Here is a 23,498-nt window from a genome sequence, read left to right as displayed (position 1 = left end):
ACGGAGAGAACTGTACTCAAAGCTTTAGAATGCTATAGCAAAATGCTCTGTCATGGCACATCTAGGCCCAGAACATTCAATATTGGTCTATGTTAACATTAACTCAGGACACAGTCCAAAAAGCTCCTAAAGAGGCACCATCCTCCATTAGCCATGCTCCCCAAACAACAAACAAAACCCCCCAACATGATGGAAAGAAGAGACTTCTCAAAAGACTTGCTCTGTCATAATGCATTTCACGCACTGAGAAGTGGGGAGGAAATTAAGGCGAGCTGAAAAGAAAGTCACAGCACCAATGGCTTGTTCATATGTGCTTTAGTTTGTGGTAGAAACTAAACTATCCATAAAATTAAAGCATAAAATTTTCTGGTATTAATAGGAAACCACAATTAAGCTACTGAGCCTGCTCTAGAGCTTTATGAAACACTTGAGTGTTATTAAGACCACCATGAAGAAGACTGTCATTTCTGCAAGCAACTCTTTTTATCCTATCACTACAGAACTATAATGAAGAAAGTTCATGTCAGTTTACAAAACCCTGCACCAGGGAAAGATCCAACATAGCCACTGATCCAAATACTATAGCACCAAAGAACAAGCTCTTAAGCAGTTAAAGATTTTCTCTTGACTTGAGACAGAAGCCACATGCTAAGGTTCCAGTCAAAAGATCAGGACGAAGCAGAAGAAGAGAAGTTTACTGCCCAGTCCTATTCCGTGTGTGTGCACAAGCGCGTGCACATGCATGGACACATACACAAGGTGTTCCAATTTTACTAGCTTTCCCCATGGCACCTTGGCTAGAGCAACCTTTGCTTCCTATCAAAGCACAGCTATCAAAAGGAGGTCAAACACCTTGGAGCAATGAGGAGTTCATTACTGTGATCAGTTCCTCTTCAAGTACTGCCAGGGAAAGAAAATCTACAGGACTGCAGTTGTGCCATAAAACCTTGGAAGTTTGCTCGGCTGGGTCTTTTTACACAAATTATTATTTAAGTTTTTAAAACATTTAATGAAATGTTTATTCTCATTCTGGACTTAGATAAAAGTTATGAGCAAGATGGGAGCATCTCTTAAGGCTATTAGAAAAAAAATCATCCATTTGAACATTTACATATTAGTCTTCCCACCCCATTTCAGAATGCCTCTTTCCATCATAAAAACTAAGAACAACTTCCTCTCTATAAAGCATAGGGGAGGTGACTTCTGGATGGTTCCACGTTGTCCTCATGTTCTGCTTGTGGTCTTTCTATTGGGGCATCTGCTTGGCTACTGAGGGAACCAAGTAGGTGGTATGCTTCCGAATACCAGTTGCTGGAAACCACAGGAGAGAGTGCTCTCACCCTCAGGTCCTGCTGGCAGGCTTCCCATGGCCAACTGGTTGGCCACTGTAGAACAGGATGCTAGACTAGATGGGACCCTTTTGGCCTGATCCAGTGGCTCTTCTCATGTTCTTATGTAACAGAATAATGGACTACATGGGCCTTCACATTTCCTCGGTGAACATGATTTCTATATTTCATTAGCCAAGCATCTAGAAACAGTTGTCCCCACTCTAAATTCATTTCTGGAGACCGAGAACAAGTGGAGGTGGTGAGGGAGGCTGAATCTAGGCAAGGCAGATACTGGTGGGTAAATCCCAGTACACTGGTGGGACATTTTAGGCCTGGGTCAAGTAGGTCAACCATCTCCCGTCTGAGCAGGTACAGAGCTTGGAGTACTACTAGACCCTGTTTTGCACTTGGATGTGGTGGCAGCAGCCAGAAGTGCCTTTTATCGGCTTCATCTAGTGCATTAGCTCACCCATATTGCAGGGAAGGGATGTTACCACACTCGTCTGTGCTTTGGTGACCTCTAGGATAGATTACTTATATGGGGCTGCCCTTGAAGAGAACTCAGAAGTGCAGCTGGTGCAGTACATCACTGATCGCCTGTCAGTTGTAAGGAGGAAGCATTTTTATTTATTTATTTAAAACATTTCTATCCCGCCCTTCTTACCCTACAATAGGACACTCAGGGCAGCTCACAATAAAATCATATACAATAAAAATCAGGGGGGGAATTAAAATAGATAAAAATATATAAAATATAGTTAAGAAATCTAGGGGAGTGATATTCAAAGGGGACCAAAGAGGTAAAACAAAACAAAAAAGGGGGGGAGGGATAAAATCAGTTTCAGGCTCTACCTTCAGTCCCTCCTAAAGGCTCTCCAGAACAAGATCATTTTCAGAAGTCTCCAGAACACCTTCAAGGAGGGAGCAGAGCAGGCTTCTTGGGGTAGGGTATCTCAATGCTTAGGGGCCACCGCTGAAAAGACTCTGTCCCGTGTTTGCCAGTGTGACATCTGTCATTCCATGCATGTAGAGACCAGAGGCAGCAGATCTTCAACCATGGACATGTACATATGAGCATAAGCAGTCCCTCAGGTACATTGGTTCAAGGACATTTAGGGCTTTAAAGGTCAAAACCCACACTTTGAATTGGGCCTGAAAACAAATTGGAAGCCAGTGGAGTCAATAAAGCAGAGGCATGACAAGATCCCTTTGCTGCGATCCAGTTAACATTCTGGCTGACGCATTTTGAACCAACTGCAATTTCCAAGCCGTTTTCAAAGGCAGCCCCATGTAGAGTGTGTTACAGTAATCAAGCCTCAATGTCACCAATGCACTGTGGTCACGTCAACTGCTTCCAGGAATGGGCACAGCTGGTAGACCAGTTTAAGTTGGCCAAAAGCACTTCTGGCTATCACAGTCATCTGATATTCAAGCAGCAGGACAGGATCCAGGAGTACTCTCAAACTGCGGACCTGCTCCTTTAAGGGGAGTGTGACCCCATCCAGAACAGGTTGCAGCCCTATCCCTGGCACAGCTTTCCCCTTGACCAGCAACCAGTTTCTGTTTGTTAGCCCTTCACAACCTCCAGGCACCTATTTAGGATGAGCACTCCCAGTATTGCATCAGTTACACGGACTGCCTGTCAGCTTTCTGGCACAATCAAAGGGGCTAATGCTTGCTTTTAAAGCCATACACTGGGGTGGGTAACCTTTTTCAGCCCAAGGGCTATATTCAAATTTGGCCAGCCCTCTGAGGGCCATATGCTGCCCTGGGCTCCTGCTGGGAGGAAGGGCAGGATATAAATCTAATAATAATAACAACACACACATGGGCACCACACTCCTCACATACACTCACACATAACAACCAACACATATACATGTTAAGACACACAGGCACACATCACACACATACATAGACTCTCTCTCTCACTAATCCCCACTGCAGTGCTGGGCTTGATGAAGAGGTTTAAATCTCTCCACCAAGCCTGGTGATAGGATGACCTACATATTTTGGAGTCTGCATCCAACATGAGTCCCCACCCTGTGCTCTGCCACTTAAGGCCAGACTATGTGAAAAGTTAAAACTTCAGAAGGCAAGAAACAGGATGTTTTCTGTAATAGCCCTAATGCTGTGGATCAATCACCCCGAGGTCTAGAGCTGCCCTTCTCATGTGTCCTTTCATGGGGGGGGGAGAGAAGGAGCACAAAATTCACTTACTCTGGAAGTCATCCAGCTGCTGATTTATACTTTTTATATATATTACTAATATTTTTATTTATTTATTTATTTATTTATTTGATTTATATCCCGCCCTTCCTTCTAGCAGGAACCCAGGGTGGCAAACAGAAACGCTAAAAAAACATCAAAACATCATAAAAACAGACCCTAAAATACACCAAAACAAAACAACTTTAAAAACATTTTTTAAAAAGCTTTTAAAACATCTTTTAAAAAACATTTTTTTAAAAAAAACATATTAAAAAGCAATTCCAACACAGACACAGACTGGGATAGGTTTCAATTTAAAAGGCTTGTTGAAAGAGGAAAGTCTTCAAAAGGCACCAAAAAGATAACAGAGATGACGCCTGCCTAATATTCAAAGGGAGGGAATTCCAAAGGGTAGGGAGCCACCACAATAAAGGTCTGTTACCTATGCGGTGCAGAATGGACCTCCCAATAAGATGGTATCTGCAGGAGCCCCTCACCAGCATAGCACAGTGACTGACTAGGTATATAAGGGGTAAGACGGTCTTTCAGGTATCCTGATAGCTATGTTGTTTTTAATAGGGTTTTTGGGGGGGGGTGTTCAAAAATACGGTTTTAGATTTCTCTCACATATGCCAGCTCAAATTTGGGTACTACAGAATTTTTAAAAGTTCTCCTTGTGGGAAAATAAACATAAAAAATTTATTTGAACCATACAGAAGAGAAAACTCATCATCCTGAACAATCCCTAAGTGCTAAGAGTATGTAATCCCATTTTCAACTAAGAGTCTTGTGGCATCTTAAAGACTAACCATTTTATTAGGGCATAAACTTTTGTGGAGCATGTGCTTTTTTCATGTGAATATCAGATTCTGTGCTAAGATATTAAAACTGTGACAGCATAAGCTTTCACAAAACAAAAAGGGGAAGTTCCTACATTTCATAATTGCAGGTTGAAACATGCAAGTGTGCTATAATTACCTGCTTAAGGTTCAGAAATTTTAAAAGCTTCCAGCATAGGCAGATTTGTATGCCTTGTATAGCACCCTTTGCTCAACACTGACCCTATGCAATTTCATGCTTATTGGCCACATCACCATACCAAAACATCCCAAATTTTATTTAACCAATACATGCTATATTAATTCCAGTTGTGATATCTGGCTGCTTGGGCATGAAATTCCCTCCCTAGGCACTCTGGTATTTTAAAAGGATTAAAAATGTGCTTTTGTGCGAATGTGGTGTTCCTTTTTAATGCTAGGGTTCTGGCATCCTTGGTTCACAGTCAAGAAGCCAACAATCTTTCAGACAACTAATAAAACAGCCAAAATATACAGCCTAATGTTCAAATATAAAATGTTGTTTCCTACAACACATTGAAACCTACCTTACGATGTGGGAGGGGTAAGAACAAAAATATATTTTTTAATGTTGTTTGTAGAAGTATCCCGTTTGAAAGCTCCCTAGCAATGGCTGTGGCGTATTCTGTAGAGATACTAAATGAAAAATCAAAACTATACAGCATAGGAAAATGATGAGCCAGCTGCCCCAATTTGAAGGCCTACTCACTCTGACCTGCTTCCCAGGCACTATTAGAACTGTTGTATTTGTGGATGAAATCATCACAATGCTCTCCAAACAAACCTGTCCAAATTCTCTGGAGGAGTCAAACCATATGGTCAAATACCTTTACATGGTAAAAACACTTACTTTTCAGTGGATGTTTGCTATTTGGAAACACTTCAGACATAGCAGTCAATACCTGGTATGTAAACTGTCACTTGGCATCTTAGCTGTCGTAAGAAGTGTGTCCAGATGAACAGACAGAGAAGCTTTTGTAAGATGTGTGAAAATAGGCTTTTTTGCCTCACTACCGCTGTGCCACAAATGAATCATTTGAATATGGTTTAGGTAGCAGAGGTGCAGATTATTGGAAAACCAACAAAGATTGAAGAGACTCACTGAGACTGAATAGCAAAATATTTATTTGAACTTTTGCTATTGTTCTCTGTTGATCTTTCAATCCATCAAAAGCCTAATATAGTCTTACAGTTTACAATCCAGACAGGGACAGTAACTTGCCAAACTCAAACTACACACACGCAATCAGATGGGCAGAAGGTTAACGTAGTTACTTAGAGCATACAGATTCTTAATACTTATAACACTGTCACAACCAAACAATTAAAATGGAAATACAACATTTGGCAAAAATTACCAGTACTTTACATATATGTAAGTTTCAGGAGTTTTAGCGCTAAGGTGGGGAGATAAAATCCTTCAGCCTATTCTTTAAAGAGTAGTCAAAGATATATTTCCAGCCCCACCCCAGTGGTGGAGTAGAGAAGACCGGAGATTGTGTATGTGTATATGCATGCACCTGCCTGGTATATGACAGTGTATTTATGAGTGTGTGCATGTTTGTATGTATGCTTTAGAGAGGGAAAGAGTGTATGCCGAGTGCATGTGTGTTTGGGGGGGAGGAAGATAGAGGTACATACATTTCTTCTTGAGTTTTTTTTGGGGGGGGGCTGGCCCATCACTGGAATGTGTACCCCAGCAGTTTGGTTAAGGTCTGGCCCTCAGGCTGCAATAGGTTCTCCACACCTAAACTAGTTCATGGAAAGGCTAGTTTTCATTACAGCCTGAGCAAGTGCATACCACACCTAACATAGCCTCCTATTTTCAACTTTGTGTCTGGTGTCATAATGGATAGACAGTTCCTCTGCATGTGCTGCAGCTGAGGCACTCTCGCGTGCTCCTACCCAGAGGCACTGCAGGTCCCTGAGGGCCATGGAACACAGCCTTCCCAGTTGACCTCAAAAAGCAGGGTAGTACTCTATGGGCGGGGCCAGTTCTTCAGTTATCCTTGTCCCAAACTGTTAGGGCTTTAAAAGATAATGACCAGCACCCTGAACTGAGCCTGGAAACCAATCAGAAGCCAATGATCTCGGAGGAACCAAGGTATCCCATGCTCTGGAAGACCAGCCCTGGTCAGAATTTTCATTGCAGCATATTGCAGCAGCTGAAGCTTCCAAATGCAACCCCACGCGGAGTATGTTACAGCAGCCCAATCTGAAGTAACAAAGATCTTGCCCTAGAAACAGGAGCAGCTGGCACACCAGGGAATAGCTGGTGCCTTTAGCAATATATAACATAGGTGGGGAAGTTTCCAGGAAGGTGGGAAAGAACAAAAGGTGTCCTTTGTGAGCCTTGCCTCAAGGCTCCTGTGCCATACTGGGTTCACTGTAACATTAACAATAATTTTGTTGTAAGTCCACATTTGTTTGCTTCTAATGCACAAGTGGCAAAGATGTATGCTTAGATACCTCAAGGTGCATTACCCTAGTGCCCCATCACTACCAGGAAAAGCCCAGGAAAGCAAGCTCATGCCATCAACTCCTGAGAAGGCCATCCCTGACCTGAGATAGTTCAACTGGGACAGGACACACACATCGACATGGGCTGCTTAAAGACCTGTGTGAACTGAGAGAGAGAGAGAGAGAGAGAGAGGGCCAGAAGGAAAGCGCCTGGCAAACGAGCTCCTGGACAGACCACCAAGGGCAGGAGAGACTTCTGTTTTATTGTTCCATCTTTTGTATCTTTTTTTAATTCTAATATTTGAAATTGTAAGCACATTGAGTTTGTCAACAGAAAGGTGGAATATAAATGTGTCAATCAAGTAAATAAAATGGATTATAAGTTCCCTAGGAACAGAGACCTGTTCTCTGTAAATTCCATCCTAACAAACAGCAATATATAGCTTTGTTTGAATAAATGCAAAAGGATGTACATCTTGTACACTTCATAATTAGCACTGTTTGGTTTGTCTTGAATTATGCATAACTTAACAGCACACTTTTTATAAGGTAAGAACCACCGTGCTGGATCGGACCAAAGACCTATTCGGTCCAGCATTCTGTTTCCTATAGTGGCAAACCAGATGCCTTTGGGAAGCCCATCAAAGTAGTAGCTCTTCTCCACTGCTATTGTTCCTCAGTGGCTGGTATTCAGGGGTAATACACAGCCATCACGATTAGCAGCCACTGATGATGTTTCTCATTTGTCCTTTTAAAGCCTATCCGGACACATAACTGTTGAGGTGTTTTAATCCTTTAGCCTATTGCTGTTGCCTGTTTTAATTGTTTTTTAAAAGTTTTTAATTACTTGTTTTTAACTGTTTTATCAAATATTTTGATTTTTTTTGTAAACCACTTAGAAGGTTGTTGTTACAATCAAGTGATATACAAATGTTGTTAAATAAACAAATAAATCGACCCAAATTGGTGGTCATAACTACATAGTTTACGTACACACTATGTGAAGATGAAATTCCTTTTATTTGTCCTGAATCTCCCACCATACTGCTTCACTCGGTATTAATATTATGAGGGACAAAAACTATTCACTTTCTCCACACCATGTATAATTTTATAAACCACTATTGTGTCCCCCTTATTCACCTTTTTTCTAAACCAAAACTGGTGCAATTAAGTGAAGGAAGACCAAGAAAATAACTTTTTGAAAGACCCTAGATTCTATTTGTTGGTTATTTGAACCAGAAATTCAACATGGGCAGAAATGCATGTAAAACTTTTTTTCTGCTGCTGATGCTAACATAAAAGTATTTAATAAATGGGGTGGTGAAAGAAATGTTTTTCTTTTCCCTTTTTATTTTTTATTCTCTATAAATTCACAGTGTCACTATCTTTTTGATAAATGGTTAAAGATTTGTAGACATAGCAAAAGTATGTCTTGTACATTTATAGTATTTATTTATTCAAAAAAGCAACAGAAGGAACCTAGAGAAAGTGAGCAACTTTGCACAAAGAGCAATGCTCACAATTTCTGCATATTAGCCAAGGAAAAAGAACATGAAGACTGACTGCATGAAAAGACTTGAATACACTTTGCACCAACCATGTTGCCTTTAAATTGGCCAATGCAGGCATGATGCTGCCACCACCTGTATCTGCCTGCAAGGCTGTCTCAGTGGTAGGGATGTGGGGGCTGCTCAGTGACTGGATACTGTCTCACACCCTACCTAAACTTTAAAAATAGTTTTCATCCCACAGCTGGCTTGCAGCTTTTCTTTTGCTGTGCTTAGCTCGGTGTAAACCTACTGTAATTGTCTTCTACAGCTCAAAAACAAATCCAATAAACACCCTATAGACCTAACCTATGACTGGAACAACTGCCACTACAGCACTCTGCAATACACCTGTGGACTTTACCCTATTGCTCAGAGGCAAGACAAAAAACTTTGAGGGAAACTAATCTGTCACCAGACACAAGCAAGCCAGTCAAATATCCCCAGAAAAGCAGTCATCCTAGAGTTCAGATATGGTAGCAACATCCTATGCCTGAAGTGGAAAATGACAGAGGTAAATGTGATGTGCGTTTGTCCTGTTTAACCCACAAATGTTACAGGAGTTAAGAACTCATTATTTATGGAAAGAGTTCCTTCCAAAATCTTTTTTAGCCTCAAAACTTCAATAAAAAAGCAAGAAATGGCGGCCCACCTCTATGCTGCAAATATCTGCCTTTCCTAACCTTTTGGTCTCCAGATGTTGCTGGCCTACAATTCCCATAATTCCTGGCTACTGGCCTTGCTAACTGGGGCTGATGGGAGTTGAAGTCCAGCAACATCTGGGGACCCAAAGGTTGGGAAAAGCTGCAATATTTTAGGATCTAGAGAGGCAAGAATCCGAACTGTCAGAGAACTCGCTATCTACAATGATTTCTTTTTGAGGACACTTAGCTACAATCCACAGAGTCAAACCTGCTGCCAAATGTTTCAAAGTCCCATTAACCTCATTTAGCCGTAATTAAGAAACAAGCACAGGACTACCTTCTGGTCTTAGGTCAAGACTCTCCTCACCACCACCACCCATATCACACAGACATTCTATCCAGTTCTGCTACCTTAGAATCATAGAGTTGGAAGGGGTCTTATAAGGCCATCGAGTCCAACCCTCTGCTCAATGCCTTGTTCGCTCTGGGAAGGAAGATGGTATTAAGCAGGCAAATCTGAGGAAAGGATTGAAGTCAATGTACTAGCTGGAGGGTCACTTGTAAAACATGCGAGTCTCATCCAATCCACATAAATACAACGTATTTCTGCTGAACGCTCTCCATAAGGAATTTTTTTTGAATCCACAGTTTTAGATACTCAAAGTCAGCAACATTCAGACCATGGTATTCCCGATCTCTATGTATGGATGTGAAAGTTGGGACAGCGAAAAAAGCGGGTAAGAGAAAAATCAACTCATTTGAAATGTGGTGTTGGAGGAGAGCTTTGTGCATACCTTGGACTGCGAAAAAGACAAATAATTGGGTGTTAGAACAAATTAAACCAGAACGGTCACTAGAAGCTAAGATGATGAAACTGGGGTTATCATACTTTGGACACATAACGAGAAGACATGATTCACTAGAAAATAATGCTGGGAAAAACAGAAGGCACTAGAAAAAGAGGAAGGCCAAACAACAGATTGATTGATTCCATAAAGGAAGCCACAGACCTGAACTTACCAGGTCTGAACAAGGTGGTTCATGACAGATGCTATTGGAGGTCGCCAATTCATAGGGTCGTCATAATTGACTTGAAGGCACATAACAACAACAGCATTTGCCTGATTGCCACTAGTGGAAAGAACTGTCTCCAGGTACCCATATCAGAAAGATGATGTGAACTGGAGAAGAGTCAGGGCACTTCACACAAATGATGTGCCACAAATGACTAACGTAAGTATGTGTTAAGAAGTAGACGAATAAACATCTGTGTGAGCACTTTACCTTTTGTAGCCTTCTTGAACAATATGCCCCCAAGCATGTTGGCTAATTTGTTACCGAGATAACTGAGAAGTCATTCTGCCATATAAACCACTTAGAGGTTTTTCTTTAACAATCAAGCAAAAACAATCAATTAACATTTTGTTAAATAAGATAAAAATAAGAGGTATATAAACAAATAAATTATCACAATCATGGGAATATGAAGCTTCAACAAAGTGGATTAATGTTGCACAGATACAGCCACAAGGGAAGAAGGAATTAGGGTTAAGGGGATATTTGATGCAAAATGAAATAAAATGTTCCTCCTTTCATTACATAGATAGGTTTGTTTCCAGAGGAAAGAGACTCCTTTTCCAGCACCACCAACACATACACTGCATTCATTAACATCCTCAGGTGGGGACTGGCAGCCCTCTAGCACTCAACAGTACAGCAAGGGAAGGAGAGGTCTCCTTTAACTGTTCCAAACTGTTTGGAGCCCTGAACAGCAGCTCTCCTCTTAGGACGGGAGGGGGAGATAGCCTGCAATGTTTTGGTGCAAACCCACTTGTTTTCCTCTACATTTGGATTCTAAAGAGGAGCACAGCACAGTTAGACTAGACCGCCACATTCCAACAACGTGTACACATATGCCAAGAGAGGTGAAACCCAAGAGGCTCCTTCCTCACCCCGAGGCTTAGATCTCAAGCTAGGCCATGAATCTCGCCAGTTATGTAGCATGGCATTTCCCCCACCCACTCCCGCTTGCAGAGAACAAAAAGAGGCCTGCCTTTGGGTAGGAAGCGCTGCACCTCCTCCCAGTGCTTTAGAGTGACTGCAGGTCCAGAAAACAGGAGTCGAAGCTCTGGCAATGCTCCCTAATCTCAAAGAAGGGAGAAGACCGGTCAGCAGGCCACGATGGAAAAATGCAGCTGAACTGATCATCTACTGCGAAAGAAAGGCTCTGCCTTGCTGAACACCTGCCAGCCCAGGCCAAGGCGTCTTGGGCATCTCCGTAGCAAAAGACTGTTTCCGAACACCTTTTTTTTTTTTTTTTTGTGCGACGATCCCGGAAGCTAGTGGACAAGGCACCCCCGCCCCCCGCTGCGGCTTGTGAAGAGAACAGCAGGCGGCGCGGCGGTTCAGGCCGGACTTGTCATGGCGGCGGCGGCAGCGCGCACAGCCAATAGGAGGCTTCTACGGCGGACCAGCGGCGCAGGCCGCTTTTTGGCCAAGCTTTCCTACCGACGACAGAACCCCCCACCCGCGCGCCTTTCCAGAAGGGGCTGGAGGGGAGCGCGCTGCTGGTTGGTTGCTCGCTCTCCTCTTCCTCCTCCGCCCGCCCTTGTTTATGATCTCTTTCCCCCTCCTGTCCCTCCAAGCCTTGGCACAGATTAAGAGGGAGGGAAGGAGAGGCGAATGGAGGGGCGGGATCCGCTCGCAGAAAGCCAAGCCAGCACGTAGCTTAAATGCTCGCCACTTGGCTCAGTGGGGCGCGCGCAAGCACCTCTCCGGCGCTCTTTCGAAGCAATCCACGGGCCTGGGCGCACGCGGGGGGGAAGGGGCAGAGAAAAGCGCCGGTGCCACCACTCCAAAACACCCCTCCCCTCTGGGGCGAGCAACCAACAAGCCCAACTCCCGGATGCTGGCAAGCCAACTTGGTCCCAGACGCTACAGAAGGGAAATCCTTGTTTGCGCTGCGGAGGGCGAAAGGGGAGCTGGGGGGGGGAAGGGAAGAGTGGCTCCTTTGGGAAGGGGAAAAGAACGCCCCCCTCCCCCCTTGTGTTCCAATCAAACGAGGCAGACAGAGCGGAAGAAGGAAAAAAGAGTCTTTGTTCAGGCCTTACCGGACTTCTAAAGCCACAGTGTCTGGGCGCCAGATTTTTAATCCGTCATTAGGGTTTAAAATCTGGAGATGAGAGCGAAGGGAGGGGGGAGCGTAAAGGCGCGCGCGCGCACACACACACAAAAGAAAAAGTTGTTGCTTCGCTTCTCGGGCGGCCTGACAGGAGGAGGAGGAGGAGGAGGAAAAGGTCCCTCCGCACCAGCAGAGCCACCGCTCCTCCCCTCGTCGGGCCAGCAGCCAGGCGGACGTCACAGCAAGGAATCGGCAGGCTTTAAAGGCGCCCGGCGCACTAAGTTGGCCGAGGGAAGGAGCTGCTGCCTGGCCGGCCCGCCGGTTGACTGACAGACCCCACTCCTGGAAAATGCTTCCCCGAGGCAGGAGGGGGCAGCGCTCTGCACCTCTTGGCCTTTAAGGCACAGCCAAGCAGTGCTTCTCCTCGCCGCTTTTCGATGCCAAACCGCCCAAGAACGGAGAAGGAACAACGGGGCACAAACGAGATCCCAGGAAATCTTTATTGACCACAAGGAACCAGGCGATTGGCTATTTGCAGAGACTGCAAGAAAGGCAATAGATCCCGTCTTCAGCACCTTCTCTACTGGCATTTACATGAAAGCAAAAACCTTGGTAATGGATTAAATATTTGACTTTGACTGGGGAGCCTTGGGGTCAAATGCCTGCTCAGCCATGATGCTCAGTGTGTGACCCTGGAACAGTCACTGTGTCTTAGCCTAACCTATCTCAGAGGGTTGGTGTGAAATAAAACTGGCAGGGGACATCTGACTTGAGTTCCTAACAGAAAGGCCAAGATTAAAATAGTATAATTAAAATCTATTGTTATTGAGCTTGAACAATCGGCAGTCATGGTGCTTATCAATTTTATTGCTCACTGTTTTTTAATTTTGTATTCATGATGCAGCATTCAGAAAGCAGTACAGAAATAAACATACAAGCCATCCTTGTCCCAAAAGGCAATATCTTGCCCACAGGTCTTGGCATCTTAAAAGATTTGAAAGGAAATCTAAAGTTTGTCTAGGGAACACTGGTTTAAGATGTGTTGCTCTGGTTTTTTTAATGTTTTGTTTCTGTATACTGCCTTGAGGGCCCTTGATAGGGGAGAAAGGTGGTTTGTAAATATTATAAAATAAACTACCCAAGGCAGGACTGCATGTCCTGGAAATGTTTTTGCTGAAACCCTACAAAGAAAATGGAAGATTGCACTGCATCATATGATTGTTCAGTTGCTGATCTGCTGTGAAGAGAAGCAAGAAGGCTTATTTTCCTCACAGAGGCAGCTGAAGAGTGCTCAGTAAGATACCCAATCAGCTTGGGGGCTTTTGCCATTGTTATTTTCCCCCCACTCCTGCTCAGAGAGTCAGGGCTCTAGGGGGAAAGGGAAAACATTTTAGGGCTATTGTTAGAGCCATATGACAATGGAACAAATTACCTAGAGAGGTAGTGGACTCTCCGACACTGGAGGCCTTCAAGAGGCAGTTGGACAACAATCTGTTGGGAATGCTTTGATTTGGATTCTTGCATTGCGCAGGGGTTGGACTTGATGGCCTTATAGGCCCCTTTCAATTCTACTATTCTATGATTATATGTTGGGAAAAGGGGTAACACTATTCTTCTAGCTAGCTGGAAAACCCAGACTCCTGGTATTGCTAACCCTTGAAGGGCACAACTAGCCAGACCCTAAAAGAGCCAATATGAACAGAATGTCAGGGGTCCTTTTATTGGCCCTCTGGTTTCTGAACCTTAGGATCTACAGTATTACACCAAATGGAACTATCTTAGCATTACAGCATCAAGGGTCAGGGAAATGGTGAGCGATGTGATGATATGGACCAGTGAAGTTTTGCATTGTCTGGGACTGGGATTTAATTCATCTCTTACGATTGGATAGGAAACTGAGCACAAAGCGGCATGCAGGCCATCCAAAAACTCACTGGCCTACTTGAACACACAGGGTATTATCTTTCTGCCCCTTGATACTGCAATGCAAAGACAGTGCAAATGGAACCCAACATTTTCATAGTGAAGAGTCCTACCTCTCCATCAGATGGACAGTACAGTACCTGTACAATAAACCATCAACGTAAGCACATATAGAGAATGGACCTTTCATACCAATTACTTAAACAATGAAGAACCAATATAAGAATTCACTAATAGGCAAAGAACCTTGCGGTTTAAGAACATACCTATAGCCCACAGATATTTCTATCAAACTTTAAAAACAAGGAAATTGGGCAGCTATAGAGAATGCACCAGGGGAACAGGAGACCTGACCTCTCTGAGATATTGGTCTGCCCTACAAATTTGTCAAAATGCAAACACAATTTGGGTTGGTCTTTCACAGTCCAATCCACTTGCCGTGTAGCTTGGAAGAATTTGGTAACATGTGCCTCTGAGCATATGGTGAGTGGTGACAACACCTGCAATCAGCCCAAACAATAGAAAGAAGACATGTGCTGTGCTGATCTTGTTTTAGCAGGGAGGAAGCAACATTAAGACACTTGATATAGTTCAGATGGTCGCTAAATATATCTGATTTACTTTGCAATTTTAGTGAAGTTTCCTATAGGAAATCATTTTCTTTTGTTTCTATTTCTGTGAATATGTGAAGTACAGCAACACTTTGCAAAATTTACACTAAAAAGACTCCAAAAATAATTGTGGAATAATGGCACTGACTATTCTGCAGAATAGTCTCCAGTGGACATCAGGCGTGTCTCAGTTTGCACAAGGCAAAACAGTGAGAGGTGAAATATATTCTAGCAAAATCCTAGGTGTGCTCTATGTTTTTAATTGACCGTGGCCACCTTGCCTTAAATGATGTGGTTTAAACATAGCAGGCTGAAAACATGCATCCTCTTTTTCCAACATCTAGTTATTGCTGAACTAGCAACATATTGTAATCAGTCTGATTTGACATCAAACTGCAGTTTCAGATTCAACTGCTAATGCACCCAAAATAGAAATTGAACATAACCTCCAATCTGAAACACAAAAGGCTGTCTTCATCATCATGTGACACTGACCAATAAAAAAGCTTTGAAATTAATAAAAATAAATTTGACACAGATTTCTAGGAAGAATAATAAGAGAAATAAAATTTTCTAGATTAGACTCTCTGTAGAAACATTAGTAACAATAGGAAAGAAGCAAAGTAAGAACACCACCAACATACAAAAATGTCATTCTCCATCTTTGGAGATAGCAGGTGTTGCCACCACTCACCAGATGCTCAGAGTGATTTGTTAGTGTTTTCTGCCAAGTTTATGTCTCCCTCTCCCTTAGGATTCAGTTTAAAGCTCTCTTGATGAAGTTCTCCATGCTATGGCCAAACACATTCTTCCCAGTCCTTGTGAGGTGCAACCCATCACTTGTCAGCAGTCCATCTTCCAGTCCCCCATTGCTACTATATTATGCCTCCTCGAAACACTGGCAATTTGGTTTTCAAATGTTTCATCTTTACCTTCTCCTTGACTGGGTGGTCGGTAGTAGACTCCAAGCACCACATTCCTTTTATTACATATCCTTTTATTACTTGCCCCATTTATGTTAATCCAGATACTCTCAGTGGAGCTATCAAGCTTATTCTCCTGTATTTCTGTGCAGGAATATATATTTTTAACATAGAGCTTGACTCCATCTCCCTTTCTACTCCTTCTGTTCTTTCTGAACAGGTTATATCTTTCAATTGCTGTATTCCAGTCAAGGGAGTCATCCCACCAGTTTCAGTTATACCTATCTAGTTGTGTCTCCTGTATTAAGAGTTCAAGTTCGCCCTGTTTGTTTCCTGTACTCTGGACATTAGTATACAGACATCAAAGACCATGTGATTTATGGTGGTTGATGGAGGGGCATGGAGAAGAAAAGCATACCAACACTTTTGACTCCTTCCTACTGTACGGTAAAACTGGAATCCCAGCTGCTACAACAGGCAAAGCAGGAGGGCAGCAAGCAAAGCAACTCATGGATAAACAGAGCAAGAGGCACAAATAGCTGCCCCATCCTCCATCAGTGACCTCCTTTGCTTGCCTACAGCAGAGGTGGGGAATCTCAGGCCCAGGGGTTGAATGTAGCCCCTCCAGGCCTTTCTATCTGGCCTTTGGGACTCTTCCAAGATCACCACTCCACTCCCCAGGCCATACCTCTCACCAGCCCTGCTTCATATACCAAGTGTTTTTGGCTGGCTGCAATGTGTTCTTTGAACTCTGGTAACACTTCTTGCTTGTCTGGACAGAGAAAGGTGTCTGTGTGTAGAAACTAGCCTACTGTATGCGGGTAAAATTTAGGTTTGTTGCTGTGCCCACTTTTGCCACTGGCTCCACCCAACCGCTCTCATACAGCCGTTGGAAAGTTGCCAAGAAGGGAATGTGCCCCTTGGCTGAAAAAGGCCCCCCACCCTGGTTTACAGGGCCAAGCAGATCTCTGGTTGGCACCTGACAGCATTACCAGGAGAAAGCAATTCATTAATGTTTGTGCTCATAGCATTCTACAAGCCCTCCTGCTTTGTGATCTGTTACACAATGAGATCTAGCCACTTGCAACATTCTGATCTCAGCTGGAGCTTTATAACCACATCCCAGGTTCACTGTATGCCAGAAGAGCTATAGAAGAGTTGCAGCTTAAGTTTGGTGGAATTCTAAACCCCAAAGAAAAAAGTTTTACTTAGGGCTAACTGCACATTTTATCATCTGTTGATTAAATATCACAAAGAGCACCTCAGAGCAGCATATATTTCTTGTTAGGTATATAGTTATATATTGCCAAAGCACTATTCACCCTAAAATGTGACTAATGAAGTTTTTTTTAAAAGTTATAACTATAAACCACTTTGAAACAGGTATAGTCTGACTTGCAAAATATCTCCCAGGGATGGCTGATTAAGGATCTGAACCCAGGTCTCCCTGCCTTTGATTTTCAAACTCAGAACCTACACATTCCCTGACACAGAACCCCTGCAAACACACACTTTTGAATTATACAAGCTGAAGCCCATAAGCAGAATGTCAAAGTAGGTGACGTATGGAAGAGAGACCACAGTCTTGGCCATAAGCCAAATATTCACTACGTAGCCTAACAATTCACTCAGCCTCAGTTCCCTGTCTGTAATTTAAAAAGGAACAAACTTTGCCTATATTGCCAGAATTGATGAGAAAAGGACTGCAAGGTACTTACCAACATACAACCCAATTTTGTAAATGTTTATGCAGAAGTTCAGTTCAGTTGAGATGTATGGGGCTTAAGATTGCAGTCTTAAAGTGCTACAGAAGCACTTTAATAGATTTTTTATTTGCTTCCCAGTTTTGCACCATTCAGATCTCATGGCCAATGATTTCTTTATACCCTAGGCAAAGGGGGGGGGGAGCTATCCTTATCGGCAAGTATGCCTCTGGCAAATCAGTAACACACCTAAGCTGGCAACTATATGACACAGCACTGGGAAACAAATACACTGAAATATTGCAAATATATCCCCCTCAAAAAAAGTTTATTAAAAGGAAGAGTGGGAAATATTAAATTTAGTTCACAGTAGAAAAAGCAGGACCAGATCAAGCAATCCATGATCTGCTGGACAAAGTAACTGTCACACTGTTGCACAAGCAGAAATCCCACCCCGTCACTTTGGAAGTTCTATCCATGGCTTGTTTCATGACCAAAGAGCCAGAGGGGATCCTTCTGTACAAGCCATTCTAGCAGAGTAGGCTCTGCTTCAACTTCACATTGTTGCTCCCTACCTTGTGTCATTCACAAGCCAGAAGTATTTAGGGAAAGCTATGGATTTTGTCTATCTTCGCATAGAGAATTATCAACCCTGACATGATAATATACCCAGAAATGAAAAAAGGCAAGTGAATAGCTTTTTGTGGAGAGACAGAGAGAACAAAACATTGTACGTCACTCTGAATTACTTATAGGAAAGCATCGAATATGCAATAATTCATTTGCATTCCCTTGTAAAAAAATAATTATCAAGGTCACTGCAAATATTTCCTGCTCAAGGCTACACAAATATGTCTGCCACTGGTCACCTGAAACCCTCTTACCTAAGCAGGTTACAGGTGAAACTATAGCCTAGTCATTCACATGCACAGCCCAGGGAGTTTTTCAATGCAACATGAGCTTTTACTGGCTGTACTATCCAAGGTTTACAGTAAGCCACACGCATGCAGGTACCTGCCTGAGACAAAATCTGCAGCTTGCTCCCCGCTCTCACACATACAAGTTTTCTTTTGCTAGGGAGTCTTTCCAAACAATCATCTCTCCTTCCTTTGAAAGAGGTCAGTCTAACACCCAGACTCACAACTCTAGCTGAATGCACAAGAACACATACAGCAAACAATTTTATATAAGACACTGAGGAGTCATCACCGGTCAGCTTGCCATAGATTTACTGATTTTATTTATATCCCACCCTTCCTCCCAGCAGGAGCCCAGGGCGGCAAACAAAAGCACTAAAAACACTTTAAAACATCATAAAAACAGACTTTAAAATCCATTAAAACAAAACAACTTTAAAAACATTTTTAAAGCTTTGAAGGCTTTTTTTAAAAAAAGGTTTAAAAACATTGTTTTTTTAAAAAAAGGTTTAAAAACATTGTTTTTTTAAAAAAAGGTTTAAAAACATATGAAAAAGCAATTCCAACACGGAAGCAAACTGGGATAAGGTCTCCCCTTAAAAGGCTTGTTGAAAGAGGAAGGTCTTCAATAGGCATCGAAAAGATAGCAGAGATGGTGCATGCCTAACATTTAGTGCTCATGGTACTTATTCACAGCATACCCCGTGCAACTGGATTTACCTGTTAACATACCAGAACATGTCAACATCAATTTCTTCAATTGTCAGAGCAGACTGACTGGCACTGGTGCTAACCCTCACTGTTAATTTAAGTGACCACTGCTGCTTTTCTGCCAGCTCACTCAAGGTGATTTAATTAAATTCCAAAAACAAAAAAATAATTAATACAAAATACAAAACAACAGAACGACAGAACGACAGAATTTTCTCAGGCCACTTATGATCTTCACAGAACCTGCTGACAGAAGTCCCTTGGCCTGGGCTTCTCCTTGTCTTCATCCGGATCTTTAGGTAGCTCCAGGGTAGATTATGATTATTCAGATTTATTACCCACCTTTCATCATACGGTCCCAGGATAGGTTATAGCAATGTAAAGCTACAATATAAAAACAGAAGTATGCTTCTGTGTTGGAACTGCTTTTTAATATGTTTTAATATTATATTTAAATATGCTTTCTAATATGCTTGAAGATGTCTTCAAAGCTTTTTAAAACCTTTTTTTAAAGTTGTTTTAATGTTTTTTAAAGTCTGTTTTTATGATGTTTTAAAGTAATTTTTGTGCTTTTGTTTGCCGCCCTGGGCTCCTGCTGGGAGGAAGGGTGGGATATAAATCAAATAATAAAAATAAAAACAATTTACAGCCAAAATACTGAAGTTTGTCCTTAAACATACATCTCAGGTGTCAGAGGCCAGGATAAAGATGGGGAAGTGGCTCCCCCAACACTTTACCCTGAGTATATCATGGTCTGACCAGTTGCCATTTTTTCTGGGCAGGAATATGTAATGCATTAAATGTCCCTAAAAGGTCAAGGGTGTACCCATGCTCTTTGATGACAAGCACTGCTCCTGTGCTCTAGAGCAGGAGGGTAACCTCACTTCTGACTCAAGTTTCTCCAAGGCCACATCCCACTCAGGAATGTGTAGTAATATGAAGCATCGTAGCAGCAGCAGCAGCCTTCATGATCTCAACATGAACTCTTAGAGGGAAGAAGGACATGCCCTATGATTTAAATTTGCATTGCATTTCTGAGTCAAGCAGTTGGAATGGTAAATCAAAGACTCATCACTAAAGGTCACACTTGATAAGACTGTTTTGAATTTTTGGATGGAATTATGCTCAGCTGGAGATAGGTTTCCATTTGCTTTTAATTTGAGACATTACAATCAGAATTAACTGAGTTAATTATGTCCATCAGCATTAGGCAGGCTAGATGATTTAACCTAAAAAATAAAACTTACCACCCATAGATTGTAAAGAACGTAATACACACAAACACAAAATAAGAGTTGTGACAGTAGTTTGTGTCCAATGTTAGTCATTCTCAGAGCAGACCTCTTCAGATGAGTGGGCATAAGATAGAATGCAATCCTAACCATGTCTACTCAGAAGTCCTACTGAATTCAAAGGAGCTTATTCTCAGGTAAGTGGAGCAAGTTGTCCATTAATCTCAGTGGGTCTACTCTGAGAATGACACTGGATGCAAGGATACAACTCAAATGTTTGGAACCACCAGGCTCCCACTGAGGCGATCATAGCTGGACTCAATCCCACCACCCCATAATATTTTTTTAGTACTTCAGCTTCAACCTTGTACCACACACCAAATCCCACCTTCAAATGAATTTGTGTTGAGCCGGGTAAATGTGTGTGTTAGAATCCATTTCTTAAGTCCCAGCCAAAATAAAACGTTTAAGGAGTTGGCTCCGTCAAGGATGGAAAAAATGCCAAAAGTTCTTAGGCATCAACACAGATATTCATGGTCCTGGAATTCTTCCAGTCCTGGATTGAGCAACCACCACCACCACCCGTGGCATACACAGCAGAGACAGAGAAACACAATTGTTCCCTTTTTTACTCCTCTGCTTTTTGAGGCAGAATCCTAACAGCAACACTTCTAGTTTAGAAAATTCTCCAGGCAACCCTCCTCTCTTCCAAGTCAACACCCTTTTGCCAGCAAGTCCCTTTGCTTCAGAAAGGCTTCCACATCTCCTTGATTCTACAAACCCTCTCTCAAACCCACTTCTGAGACGCCTTCAGTAGGTAACAATGGCCTCCTCTTTTGTTTATTTAACAACATTTAGAAAGAGGAAGGCCAAACAAGAGATGGATTGATTCCATAAAGGAAGCCACAGACCTGAACTTACAAGATCTGAACAGGGTGGTTCATGACAGATGCTGCTGGAGGTCGCTGATTCGTAGGGTCGCCAAATGTCTGAACGACTTGAAGGCACATAACAACAAAAAATGTACTGCTTGATTCTAATAAAACCTCTAAGAGATTTACAAAAAAATAAAACATTAAAATTCTCAATAAATCACAGTTAAAAACAGGTATTTAAAAACATTCAAAAATAATTAAAATCAACCGTGAGCAAAAAGATTAAAACCCATGTCAGCATTCTACATGTTTGGATAGGGTTGCCTAAACAAAAATGTTTTAAGTAGGAAAGAGTACAGCAAAGGTGCCTGCCTGATAGGCAGGGAGATCCAAAGTATGGGTACTGCAACACTAAAAGATCAATTTCTTACAGGTGCAGAAAGAATGTTACATAGCACCTGTAATATTGTGACTTCTGCACATCGAAGGGATCAAGTGGGCGATGGGGTAAGGTGATCCTACATGTAAACTGTCCCAAGCTTTTAAGGGCTTTAAACACCAGTAGAAACACCTTGAACTTGGCCTGGTAGCAAATTGGCAGCCAGTGCAGATGTCTGAGCAGAGGTATTCTATGCTGACAGGGTCTCGCTCCAGTCAGCAACTGTGCTGCAGCATTCTACACAAACTTCAGCTTCCAGATCCAGCACAAGAATTTGAACTGAACGGAAACTTTATTTTTACCCCGCCCTTTTTCCAAACTGGAACTCAGGGCGGCTTACAAATAGAACTACATGTAGTTAAAAACATAGAAAAACATACAATTAAAATACAATTAAATTATGCACAACCTTAAAACCGTAAACGGCACTTAAAAATCTAAAAACAATTTAAAATAATACAAATAATAATATAAAACAATAAAACAAGCCTTGTAAAGCCCAATACTAAACACCTTCCATCCCAAAAGCCTGTCGGAATAAAAAAGTCTTTACTTGATGACGGAAGGATGGCAAGGAGGGGGCCATTTGTGCCTCCCTAGGAAGGGAGTTCCAGAACCTAGCAGCAGCCACCGAGAAGGCCCTATCTCGCATCCCCACCAAATCGCACTTGTGAGGGTGTTGGGACTGAGAGAAGGGCCTCTCCTGAAGATCTCAGGGCCCGGGCAGGCTTGTATAGGGAGATACGGTCTGACAAATAGCCTGGACCTGGGCCGTATAGGGCTTTAAAGGTCAAAACCAGCACTTTGAATTGTGACCGGAAACAAACTGGCAGCCAGCGGAGCTGTTGTAACAAGGGAGTTGTATGGTCCCTGTAACCAGCCCCTGTTAATACTCTGGCTGCAGCTCTTTGTACCAGTTTAAGTTTCTGAACAGTCTTCAAAGGCAGCCCCACGTAGAGCCTGTTACAGTAGTCTAAACGGGATGTAACTAAGGCATGCATCACCACAGTCAAATCAGGCATTTCCAGGAATGGGCGCAACTGGCGCACTAGTCTTAACTGGGCAAAGGCACTCCTGGCCGCGGCCGAGACCTGGGCTCCAAGTTCAGAGCTGAGTCCAGGAGCACACCCGAACTGCAAATCTGTGTCTTCAGGGGGAGTGTAACCCCATCCAGCACAGGCTGAATCCCTATTCCCTGATCTGCCCTTCGACTGACCAGGAGCACCTCTGTCTTGTCTGGATTTAGTTTCAATTTGTTCGCCCTCATCCAGTCCATCACTGATGCCAGGCACTGGTTCAGGACCAGGACAGCTTCTTTGACTTTAGGTGGAAAGGAGAAATAGAGTTGGGTGTCATCCGCATACTGATGGCACTGAACCCCAAACCCCCGGACAACCTCTCCCAGCGGTTTCATATAGATGTTAAATAACATGGGGGACAAAACTGAACCCTGAGGGACCCCATAGGTCAACGGCCAAGGAGTCAAACAGGAGTCCCCCAGCACCACCTTCTGAGTTCGTCCCTCCAGAAAGGGATGGAGCCATCGTAACACGGTGCCCCCAAGTCCCACCCCAGCAAAGCTGTCCAGAAGGATACCATGGTCAATGGTATTGAAAGCCTCTGAGATGTCCAGTAGAACTAACAGGGACACACTCCCCCTGCCCTGCAGAGAGCAATGGCAGTACTTTTTTCTGTTATCAGACCTCTTTACTACTAGTTTACAAGCCCTTTCTGCCCTTTCATGTTTACCCCATTATTTATTATTCATTTTTATAACGATTTAAATCCCACCCTTAGATCAGTTTAACAATTAAACCGAACCATGATATGCAATTCAATTCCAAAACAATAGGATAGAATGGAATCAGAGACAAGTGCTGCAGACTAAAACAAGAGCATTGGATAAAATCTTATCTGTCCAATGAACACACAGCATAAGGGAGGGAACCAACTGAACCTCCTGGGGCAAAATGTCCTACATTTTAGTTGC

At 42.8% G+C, this 23,498-nt stretch overlaps 1 protein-coding gene across 11 annotated transcripts in view; it reads right to left on the bottom strand.

Moving 5' to 3' along the window:
• Positions 1-23,498, bottom strand: part of NUMA1 (nuclear mitotic apparatus protein 1) — a 122,924-nt gene that overhangs the window by 95,172 nt on the left and 4,254 nt on the right. The window contains exon 1 of one of the 11 annotated variants that reach the window (XM_061629185.1): positions 12,164-12,374. The exons of 9 other annotated variants lie outside the window; for them this stretch is intronic. The gene's annotated coding sequence lies outside the window, so the exon portion shown is untranslated. Of the gene's footprint in view, positions 1-11,106; positions 11,747-12,163; positions 12,375-23,498 lie in introns of those variants that run through there. One more of the 11 variants, XM_061629186.1, reaches the window with a different exon arrangement.

Source organism: Rhineura floridana, chromosome 5 (genome assembly GCF_030035675.1).
Source record: "Rhineura floridana isolate rRhiFlo1 chromosome 5, rRhiFlo1.hap2, whole genome shotgun sequence".
Taxonomy (NCBI): Eukaryota; Metazoa; Chordata; class Lepidosauria; order Squamata; family Rhineuridae; genus Rhineura; species Rhineura floridana.
Note: the sequence above shows the minus strand (reverse complement) of the source record. Positions and strands in the feature narration are given on the sequence as shown.